This window comes from Triticum dicoccoides, chromosome 7B (genome assembly GCF_002162155.2).
Source record: "Triticum dicoccoides isolate Atlit2015 ecotype Zavitan chromosome 7B, WEW_v2.0, whole genome shotgun sequence".
Lineage (NCBI taxonomy): Eukaryota > Viridiplantae > Streptophyta > Magnoliopsida > Poales > Poaceae > Triticum > Triticum dicoccoides.
In genome coordinates, this window is record NC_041393.1 from 405583459 (window position 1) to 405594695 (window position 11237).

Consider the following 11237-nt stretch of genomic DNA (forward strand, 5'->3'; position numbering starts at 1 on the left):
CATTACCACAAAAGTTTCATACCACGGACACACCAAGAATTCGTGCCCACACCACCGTTTTCCATCTCATAGTTTTTCTCATCTCTCCACACCGCCACCTTCGCCTGGTGCCATCTACCAGATGATCTGGTAGAAATGCTTCGACTCCCACTGCTAAAAAAACTTTCCTTGTGGTGGTTTATCTGTTAGAGGCCTCACTTCACAGCATCATCCAGTCCACTTGCCCTGCCCTGGAGAGCTTGCTGATTGTTTTGGGAATAGAAATCCCTATCAGTTGTCTCCAAATAAAGTCGCCACACCTTAAAAGCATTGGAATTTGTTTTGAATGTAGCAGCTCATCATCAAAGATGCCCCTTCACTTCAAAGGTTGCTCCTTGATAATTGTTATAAACCTTCACAAATAACTGTCATCTCTGCGCCCAAACTGGAGACCTTGGGTATAATTCGTGACCTGTTTAATGATCAGAAGGAGTTGGTGTTTGGCTCCTCACTTTTTCAGGTACCGTATATTATCATCTACACATTTGTAATCATAAGTTGCATTTTTCATTTGTGCGCATAAGTTTTATATCATCTTGAAGTACACTTTGGGTAATAATATTATGTTATATGCTCAATAAGAGTTTGTCCATTGATAGCCTATCAATGCTGCTGGTTTTTGTCAGGATCTTATATATCAGAATGTTTACTTTTGATCTAAACATAATTATTGGCTTGTTGTGATGCTTTCGATCTCTGGAGAATTTATATATAGAGGTGATGATTTTATGCACATTTAAAGCCTGTATATATTGTACTAGAATTAACTGTTCAGTTGTCGTTCTTTCGACATACTCTTTTTTCCGACCTTAACTGTTTTCAATCTTCATATCTACTTAGGCACAACCACATGGAGCAAAACATATAACCAATCGGTGGCGTAATAAGCACCAGGATTTTCTCAGTTCTCATGACATTCGTTTGAGGACAATAACGTTGGAAGGATATGCATCCAACCAGGCAAACAGAAGCTTTGTCACATTCTTCCTGTTGAATGCGAGGTTATAATTGTCCATGAGGCTTAAGTTTTACCGAAAGTGATTTCTCACGGACGGACACATCCAGGCAAACAGAAGTTTCAGGTGGACAAATGGGCTTCTAAACGTGCTCGGCTTCTATTTACAACAAGTTGTAGTCATCCTGAAACAAATTTTTTTGCATAGTATGTTGATTTTATGGATCAGACCTGTCACACCCTGATTTTCATGGCACAACACTTAAGCTAATAAATCATGATAAATTGTGGTTTGACAAAAACTTTTGTGTGTTTTGGTCTTTGCTTGATTTGATTTTTGTCTGCTATTTGCAAGTGCTCTAAAAATCAAATAAATCCTCCAACTCTTATACTCCTTCTCCTTGATCCAAAAACCTTGCCCAATGATCATGCCATGTGTATAGGACATAAAAATAATTTCTTGCAAAAATAATTTGGCCAAATAGTATTTTCAAAAATTTAGTTTTCCAAAACCCCCTGAATTGAGGTTTGCACTGCAAGTACTTAATTAAGGGCAGTAAAAATCTTTCCAAAAATATATTTGACTCCTATTAGATGTAGGACTCCCATAAACCACAAAAATATAATTTTAAAACTTATTTTCCTAGTTTATTTAAAAGCTTTTTCTTAAGGCCAGAAATGGTCTTTAATAGGGAAAAATCATTTTATTGTTTCAAAAATATTTGACAAAAACCTAGGGAAACTCAGTGGACATATATTGTCCATATATAAGAGTTTCAACACATGGTCATGTTCAAAATATTGGTCAAATCCCTCAAAAATCCTTTCTGGATATTTCAAGCTTTTGAAATATTTACAAAGGAAATATCCCCCAAATATTCCAAGAAACTTCTAGCATGTCACATATGACATGTTTGATGATCTTGACAAGTATCATGTCATGGAGAATAGTATAACTCCATGAAATCCCCTCAAAACCATTTCTGTCCATTTTGAAGTTTGAACAACTTTACATTGCCAAACATTCCCAAATGTTCTCAAACCTTGTGAACATTCTCAAATGTTCTAATTATACATCTAGGCCAAGTGGCACAAGTTGGAGAACAAGTTAACTTGATCAAAGGGCCCCAAAACCCTTCCTGTCCAGAACCAAATTTGAACAACTCTACATTGGCAACTTTCTCCTTTTGATCTCAACTTTTGTGGACATGTTCATAACCTAAAATGATGACACTACACCAAGTGGTGCATCAAGGAGAACATATTTTCATGACTAAATATTGGAAAATCCATTTCTGTTCATTTCTAGGGTTTGCCAAAGTTACATTGGCAACTTTCTTCAAATGAGATCAAACTTGGTGATCATACTCAATTATATATGCCATTTGATCCTGTTGATTCTCCTGTCAAGTGGGATCCATTTGCTTGACCAAACTACCATCAAACACCTTCTGCCACTTTTCAAAAATCACCATTTTGACCACTAACACTATTCTCCTTGAGCTCAACTCTTTACGACAGCTCCACTAGACCTCTTCTATCTCCAGTAGCTCTCCCCTGGCTTTTGTTCAATTATTGATGGGTGAAGCACCCTCATTTACCCCTCTGGACAGCCCCATTTCCACTGTTCTCCTTCCTCTGTCTTCACCCACTGGCCACCCAAGCATCCAAGGCCAATATCCCTTCCTTAGCACCCCCCAAATGCTACTGGACATGCAAGGGCACGCCCACAAGCATAGAAAATGGCCTGGACAGCCATATGGGCCTCGACGTCTGCGACACGCCACACCTCTGTCCCCCTCCTGCTTCTCCCTCCTCTCGCCCCAGCTCGCACGCGCGCCGGCCACCCGAGAGCCCCAATGAGCAAACTCACACGCGCGGTGCCCCTGGCCCCCCTGCTCTCTCTCTTCTCTCCCCTAGCTCTAGACCGAATCCAGGAACGGCCCAGACACACCACGACGAGCTCCCATGACTTGTGGAGACGGCAATGAGCTCCTCGGTGCACGAGCCCTCGGTGGACCGTCGCCCGCCTATTTAAAGGCCACCCCCGAGCCCTATCTTGTCTCCAACTGCTCTCTCTCCCTCCCCTGGACCCCCGGACCGTGCCATTCTTCCTCCCGTGCCCCCCATCCACCTACAAGGCCGAAGCCGAGCCGCCGTCCATCGCCTAAATTCGCGACGCCCGAGCACCGTCCCCTCCACCTATGCGTACCAATCCATCTTCCACGACCCCTCGAAGCTCCCTCGCACTCCGGTTACTTCTCCCGGTGGCTGTAGTGCCGTGCCCACCATCACCGCCGGCCTCATCCGCCGCGGCCAACACCCTGCTCAGCCCGGTGCCCCGGGGAGATCATGCCACCCATGGTTGGATGCGGCCGGGTCCCCTGGGCACGCCGGTGGGCAGAGCATCGCCGGAGACGCCCTGTGGCACCGGCAAGTCGCTACTGATGCCGCCCCTTGCCTCTGCTCTGTTCGAGCGGGAGGTTGGAGATGAACCCGACAGGTGGGCCCCATGCGTCGGTGACCCAGCGGGTAGGCCCTGCCCGTTTAAGTGGAGACGGCTTCGGCCGGATCCGCTTTCCTCGCGCGTTGGCGCACTCCTTGAACCCGCCTCCGACGTCGCCTCCTCTGCCCGTCCAGTCGAGCCACTGGGCCGGCCCACTGCTAAACTGCGCCTAGTGCGCTAGATAAGGGTAAAACCCTTTCCCTTTCCTTTTTCTTTTTCTTTTTCTGTAAATTTGTAAAACCCACCAAAAAAATCAAATGAACTCCAAATTTGATGATTCAAATTTCCAGAGACACCATAAATCAAGTCCTATTTAATAGGTCCTAGTGGACATTTTGTTGTCCTTGGTTTTCACTGAACCTTTTAAAAAGGTCATTTATCCACATAAGTCCACTTCAAAAATCCATATTATATTCATTTCAACTCCAAATCCAATGAAACCAATTTCTAAATGTTTCTAAAATCATGCCTGAATTAATGGGTACTTTTACTCATTTTTATAAAATGGCATTCTGTGTACAACTTGTGGATCAATCAAATCCATTGATTCCATCGTATTGAAATGTTTAGAAATATCCATTGATCCACTTCCAATGAAATCACCTTGGTCATTCCTCATATGACCAGAGGTATCCTAGAAAAGTCCAACTCACATTTTTAGAGCACTTTTATTCTTGCCTTGTCGTGTTGCTTATTATGGTTGTTTTCGACGATAGTTGATGAAGTAGACGAAATGCCCGAAGTTGGACCAGAGATATTTGAAGACCTCGAAGACTTTGTTAAAACAGGCAAGCAGCCCTTTGACCATGTCTATGAAACCCTTTTTATGCATGTCATATAGCACCATATTGTTGTTCCATCGGAATCATGATGAGGTGGTATCCACTTTGATGGTTTGCCACCGTACTTCCTCGTTGATACTTGCATTGTGCATAACCCTACCTTCTTATGAGGGTTATGCCGGTGGGAGTAGATAGGATGCTAAAGTAGTGCTACACAAAAAGGGACGGGATTATGCATGGTGATGGAGACAAAGTATTTTCAAAAGACTTTTCGAAAACCCCATCGGGTGCCACTTATGCCCGGGGGAGATGATGAGTTGGGTAGCCACTTGATGATGAAGTGGTGTACCGAGACAAGTGTGTGTTGTTTTCAAAACGGATTGGTTTAAGTTGTGACTGTTATTCCAACCTTACATGCGCAACCACTCTACCCTTATATGGGAAAGGGTATTATTGATTACCTAGGTCGATACTAACTTGGAGCCCGCATTACTAGTGACGGGGGAGAGTTGGTGCTCTCTCTCGGGACGGGGTCGTGCCAGGTAGGGCGGCCATGACTGTCTTTACAGGGCACCGGATACACCGTTGTGTCCCCTCTCGGATGTTACGATCTCGAGTGAGTCTCGTATGATGTACATCGTGAGGATACGGAACAACGAGTGGACTCCTTGTTAGTGTCGTCTAGGGAAAGGTAGTGATCGGGTGCTTACCCTGGGTACTTGAGGTATCGCGAGTCGTGGATGACACGGAAGTTCCCCAGATCTTGTGGGTAAAGTGTGCAACCTCTGCAGAGTGTAAAACTATTCGAATAGCCGTGTCCATGGTCAAGGACAGTTGGGTAACCGCTCTTGGGCTACGTCCACATGTTTACAAACCTGTGTGTGTGTTTGGATAAGTGGGAAGATCTACTTGGGTCAAGTCAAAGGACTTGACATGATTGAGTTGGGTTGGTGCCCACTCTACTTATGTTGATATCTGTAACCTGTCCTCATGGTTACTTGAATTCTCTTGATGCATGTCTTACAAGTTGTTGAACATGTCATTGCACTCAAAACTAGCTTTCTGCAAAAATTTACCTATATCATGCATTGTTGTATCTTGAACCAAAACATGGGTTGCTTGCGAGTACATTCAAAGTACTCATTGGCTTGCCACTGGTTATTTTATTGGCCAGGCATGAAAGAACAGGATGTGATGCAGAACACTTCGGTGACGAACATGCGAGCTAGGACGCTTCCCAGTCAGAATGCCTGTAGGGTTAAGGCAGATGGCATGGTTCTAAGTTGTTATTGAAGATTTCCGCTGCGATGATACACTCAAGACTTGACCATAATGGTCCTACTTCTGTAAAATGGTATGTATTCATGTAAGACTTTTGTTATTCAGCTTCTGTGTGTTCAGTGAGCATTGATCTCTGGGATCACTGTACACGTGCATTCGGTGATCACGACTTATGAGTCGGGGTCCCCACAGAGCTGGTATCAGAGCCATCCTGACTATAGGAAGCCTTAGTTAGCATGGTCGTTAGTTAGGGTAAAACTATTTCCAAAACAACTACTAGTTTTCAAAACTATCTATACTTCTCTTCCGTTCTCAGTTTTTCGAAAACTAAGGTATACTTTCCCTTATTGATCTCTTCCCCTTCAAAACCTTTGGTCGCTAGAACCCTTATGCCCCTGACCACTGGATTCCTTGTAATCCTCGTGGATAATCTAGAAGGAAGATGCCTTGCAAGACATTCACCCACATCTCCTGAACACAAGATTGGCGACATCACAACAAGACGATACCAACAGAAGATACATCCTCGAGGAATGAGGACATGAAGATCCAGGAGATGGTGACACCCTTGACAGTGCCCCAAGATGATGCAACCTTAGCCTACGATGATCAGGGCATAGAATATGCAAGATCATGATATACATTGCTAATAGAGTAAACATGTCACTACCGTTGTTGTATCGGCAACCACCGATGGATGAGAACCTAGCCATTTGGTCCGCCTCACCATAGTGAGCAGGAAAACGGTTCTCCTCATCCCCCGCTCTTGGTGTCGATGTTGTCATCAACGTAACTGACATGATGGACCTCTATTACGCCTTGATAATGTCATTGCATAAAGGATTACCTACCTAGTACCATCGACGACTTAGAAGACAAAAAGGGATCGTCGTGGTTAAGAAGACAATAGAAGACCAAGTCAATGCCAGTTACGAGGAGCCACCTTCACCCCATCACTTCAATAGGCGAGAAGTTGTTGAAGAATCTTCAGGCTCAACCCGGATTGTTTCATTGAACAACTACAAGAGACGTAGCAACACCTGAGGAAAACTTAGAAGATTGCATGAGGCACAAGGCACGACTACTGAGTCCGAGAACCCCTAGGGTAGGATGAGCGTGTACCCCCTATGCGCAGTCGAGTCCGTATGATAGTTCGAATAGAACCATGATTGTGTGTTGCTTGTTTTATTTGTTTGTGTTTTGATATAGGTCGCACTTTTGCCTTAGGTGACAAGTATGCGACTATATCACCTTCCTTACCTTGCTTCTTCTTTTTGGCCCTTTTTGCACCTGTTTGTTTGCACTTGCACTATAGAACCCCCTTTAGGCATTCCCCTCCTCTATGCTACTTTTCCCTCTCATCTCTGAAGACCAGTAAGACAAGATACACCATGGGATTCTACTTCGGCGACCAACTGGCAGTAAAGAACCTTTCTACAGCCTCCTCGACCAAGTGAAACCCCGTAGAGTTATGTTTAACCCTCAAGATTGGAAACCCATTCCTAGACCCTTCCAAACTTCATAAGATACCCCATCTCGAATCCTTACACATTTCCTTAAGCCACAGAATTTCAAGAGAACCTGTTAAGCCTCCGTAAGCTTGCTTATCACTTGGTTCATTAGGGAACTAGTGTACATAGTGAACGAACACATTATCATCCTAAGATAGCACCAAAACTGACAATGCCATAGGGAAGACCAATTTAAGGATATAGGAACAGAGGACAAATGACTTGGTGAGTTTATATCAATGACTTGGAGGAATCGTCCGAGACTATTTGGTGGATTATGAGGCTTTCGTGTTGGTAGATGAACTTGGTGGGATCATGATTATAGAGTAGCATAGCTTTCACTACCCCTGAGTAAATTGGATTTATAGGACAATTATGATCGCAATATGGAATTCTTGGAAGTATTTGGATTTGTCTTAGGCAGGGGATATTGATACGTGATAGTTGATATTACGATAATGACTTGAGGGAAAAGTGTAGAAATTCTCGTGGGACATGAGATCTGGATTAAATAGGTTCCCCTAGTGGAGTATGGATGCAGAGTAATTTTACATGGTTCGGAGTAAATTGGATTTAGACTGATGATCTTGATCATGATACCATGTTTCTAGGTGGACCATAAACTAGGAGATTGGATTAGTTGTCAGGGTTTATTTAGGGATCTATATATGCTTGACCTTGGAGTTTACATGACCATGATAATGGAAATTGGTGGACTGACTATAGCAAGGTAGCCCTTTCAAGTATTTGGGGATTACAAGGACTTTAGAAGATCACGTGGAACACCATAACCATTGGATTTGTAGAATTGAATGGATTATGTAGTGATTGATGGAAGTTAATGGGCTGTTGGAGTTGATTCATAGGAAGGAAACAAGATCTTGGAGTGGCTTACGACGTGTTTCCTTAGGATAGAGGTGCTTTATGTTAGACCTTGGAAGAATAGGCCAAGCACTTGGATTGTCACGTTCAACCTTAGCAGCTTATATGTTCTACCCATGGATTTTTAGGGATAGACATACATATGGGTTTGGGGATTGTAGACATATATGATTTTGTTAGACCTCCTCTCGAGAGTCATGAGGATATGAATCACATGAGTGATGAGTGGAGTTGACCTATACGAAATGATACTATCAGTGATATGATGTGATTTGTTTAAAGGACTAGATAGCACAATTGACATCTCAGAAACTCTGCTCAAGGATGGGATGATAAACATTCACTCGCACACTAGAATCCTTGAAACCCTTACGCCTTACCAAGCCACAACCCGGTTGGATCATGACCTTGGGGTCTTGACTCTAGGTCGAGAACACCTTGTCCCACACTCAACCATTACCACCACCAATGCCCCAGCCTACCTTATGTACCCCATGAACAGAAACTTCATGGAGTACTTGGTCACGTTGGTTGTCACTTTTACTTGGTGACCTACTCGTCTAACTAAAGATGGAAGAAGAATCATTACGCTGGTTAGGAAACATTTGAAGACCGCCATGCCAAGGAGGAAGAACTATGCCAACCACCATCGTCAAGGAGTGAACTTTCTCGTCGAAGACCAGATGTATCTGCAAGCCACTCCTCTCTAAGGACCAAGCATTTCCATGACAAGGAGACCCACACCAAGATTCATCGGCCCTCTTCGTGATCACTCCAAGAGTTAACAACCCCCTCCGAGATCACTTCAAGACGAAGAGTAGACGGCTACCAGCTAGAGTTACCACCTGAGTTACCCATTGTGCACAACGCTTTCCATGCATCACAACCCCCAAAGTGTTTCCAACTTCCTAACTTGCCCGATCTCTACGAGGGCATTGACCACCGAGCCATCAACCTCTAGCCCAATCTAACCTACCGCGAGCTACCCATTAGCAACCTGGATCAAGAAGAGCGTCATACTCGAAGCCACACCATCAAGTACTTCAAGCTCAATGGAGCACTACACAGAAGCAGAAGCAACATGAGGACTTGAAGACTACCCCGGATCCAGTTTTCATATTCCTTTCCACGCCTAGTTTGGGAATCTCGGGGACGAGATTCTTGTAAGGGGGGTAGGTCTGTCACACCCTGATTTTCATGGCACAAAACTTAAGCTAATAAATCATGATAAATTGTGGTTTGACAAAAACTTTTGTGTGTTTTGGTCTTTGCTTGATTTGATTTTTGTCTGCTGTTTGCAAGTGCTCTAAAAATCAAATAAATCCTCCAACTCTTATACTCCTTCTCCTTGATCCAAAAACCTTGCCCAATGATCATGCCATGTGTATAGGACATAAAAATAATTTCATGCAAAAATAATTTGGCCAAATAGTATTTTCAAAATTTTAGTTTTCCAAAACCCCCTGAATTGAGGTTTGCACTGCAAGTACTTAATTAAGGGCAGTAAAAATCTTTCCAAAAATATATTTGACTCCTATTAGATGTAGGACTCCCATAAACCACAAAAATATAATTTTAAAACTTATTTTCCTAGTTTATTTAAAAGCTTTTTCTTAAGGTCAGAAATGGTCTTTAATAGGGAAAATCATTTTATTGTTTCAAAAATATTTGACAAAAACCTAGGGAAACTCAGTGGACATATATTGTCCATATATAAGAGTTTCAACACATGGTCATGTTCAAAATATTGGTCAAATGCCTCAAAAATCCTTTCTGGATATTTCAAGCTTTTGAAATATTTACAAAGGAAATATCCCCCAAAAATTCCAAGAAACCTCTAGCATGTCACATATGACATGTTTGATGATCTTGACAAGTATCATCTCATGGAGAATAGTATAACTCCATGAAATCCCGTTTCTGTCCATTTTGAAGTTTGAGAAACTTTACATTGCCAAACATTCCCAAATGTTCTCAAACCTTGTGAACATTCTCAAATGTTCTCATTATACATCTAGGCCAAGTGGAACAAGTTGGAGAACAAGTTAACTTGATCAAAGGGCCCCAAAACCCTTCCTGTCCAGAACCAAATTTGAACAACTGTACATTGGCAACTTTCTCCTTTTGATCTCAACTTTTGTGGACATGTTCATAACCTAAAATGATGACACTACACCAAGTGGTGCATCAAGGAGAACATATTTTCATGACTAAATCTTGGAAAATCCATTTCTGTTCATTTTTAGGGTTTGCCAAAGTTACATTGGCAACTTTCTTCAAATGAGATCAAACTTGGTGATCATACTCAATTATATATGCCATTTGATCCTGTTGATTCTCCTGTCAAGTGGGATCCATTTGCTTGACCAAACTACCATCAAACACCTTCTGCCACTTTTCAAAAATCACCATTTTGACCACTAACACTATTCTCCTTGAGCTCAACTCTTTACGACAGCTCCTCCTAGACCTCTTCTATCTCCAGTAGCTCTCCCCTGGCTTTTGCTCAATTATTGATGGGTGAAGCACCCTCATTTACCCCTCTGGACAGCCCCATTTCCACTCTTCTCCTTCCTCTCTCTTCACCCACTGGCCACCCAAGCAGCCAAGGTCAATATCCCTTCCTTAGCACCCCCCCAAATGCTACTGGACATGCAAGGGCACGCCCACAAGCATAGAAAATGGCCTGGACAGCCATATGGGCGCTCTGGAGCGCGCTACAGTGCGCTCCCACACTGTAGCCGCCCCCTTCCAACTGCCTCCGGCCACCTTGAGCCTCCCCCTTGCGCCAGTCGAGGTGCCTCAACGTCTGGGACACGCCACACCTCTGTGCCCCTCCTGCTTCTCCCTCCTCTCGCCCCAGCTCGCACGCGCGCCGGCCACCCGAGAGCCCCAATGAGCAAACTCACATGCGCGGTGCCCCTAGCCCCCCTGCTCTCTCTCTTCTCTCCCCTAGCTCTGGACCAAATCCAGGAACGCCCCAGACACACCACGACGAGCTCCCGTGACCTGTGGCGACGGCAATGAGCTCGCCGGCACACGAGCCCTCGATGGACCGTCGCCCGCCTATTTAAAGGCCACCCCCGAGCCCTATCTTGTCTCCAACTGCTCTCTCTCCCTCCCCTGGACCCCCCGGACCGTGCCATTCTTCCTCCCGTGCCCCCCATCCACCTACAAGGCCGAAGCCGAGCCGCCGTCCATCGCCTAAATTCGCGACGCCCGAGCACCGTCCCCTCCACCTATGCATACCAATCCATCTTCCACGACCCCTCAAAGCTCCC